General features: G+C 50.8%; 1 pseudogene; it reads right to left on the reverse strand.

Moving 5' to 3' along the window:
* Positions 1-201: 201 nt before the first annotated feature.
* On the reverse strand, positions 202-795 carry LOC124650471 (annotated as a pseudogene).
* Between the last annotated feature and the right edge of the window lie 338 nt (positions 796-1133).

Consider the following 1133-nt stretch of genomic DNA (forward strand, 5'->3'; position numbering starts at 1 on the left):
AAAATCTTCAATTGAACATGTCAAAGAAAAATCTTCAATTGAAAAATGGTCATGAGATCATACAAGGCTTCTAGATGGCCCCTTGACCGATCGAACGGGGAGGTAAACCTCAATTGCAAACATCTTTGGTAATGTACATCAACGATCACATCTTAATCATACATCCATAGTATATACTCATAGGAACTCGTCTTCAAGTTCTTACTTGCCGGGCACAAAGTTGGTGGCGAATGCCCACGCGTTGTTGTTGACATGGTCAGCGAGGTGGTCGACAAGGTTCTTGAGCGGGCCCTTACCGGTGACGATGGCTTGCACGAAGAACCCGAACACGGAGAACATAGCGAGGCGGCCATTCTTGAGTTCCTTCACTTTGAACTCAGCGAAAGCCTCAGGGTCGTCAGCTAGACCAAGGGGGTCGAAGCTACCTCCAGGGTAGAGTGGGTCGATGATCTCCCCGAGCTGGCCACCAGCAACATGGTACCCCTCGACGGCGCCCATGAGGACGACATGGCAAACCCAGATAGCTAGGATGCTCTGAGCATGGACAAAGATAGGGTTCCCAAGGTAGTCGAGGCCACCCTCGCTGAAGATCTGAGAGCCGGCCTTGAACCAAACGGCCTCACCAAATTTGACGCCGTTGCAGGCAAGCAACTCGGGAAAGACACAACCGAGGGCACCGAGCATGGCCCACCGGGAGTGGATAACCTCGAGTTAACGGTTCTTAACGAAGGTCTCTCGGTCAGCGGAGAGTCCGGCGGTGTCCCACCCATAGTCACCCGGGAACTCGGAGATCATCACCGGAGGCCTCTACTGTGGCGACCCCGGAGGTTGTAGGCTAGACAAACCCAGATATCACATCTGGCATAAGCCTAACCTAGATCTCTAGGGCCTACAGGGTGAGAATCGGTAACACAACAGTGACTCTACGACTGAAAGAAAATATATTACAACTCTTAACGAGTTAAGATCAAAATTTATTACACGCGAGAGGTCACCGACCACAATTCAACAAGCAACGAGAAAGCAAATTATGTTATCTAGATAACAAGACCGCAAAGGGCCTAAGAGGCCATAACATAAGGCGACGTCCCAGCCCATAAGTCTCGGGTTGCCGCTCGAGGAACTCCGAACTA

The sequence above is a fragment of the Lolium rigidum genome, chromosome 1 (genome assembly GCF_022539505.1).
Source record: "Lolium rigidum isolate FL_2022 chromosome 1, APGP_CSIRO_Lrig_0.1, whole genome shotgun sequence".
NCBI lineage: Eukaryota > Viridiplantae > Streptophyta > Magnoliopsida > Poales > Poaceae > Lolium > Lolium rigidum.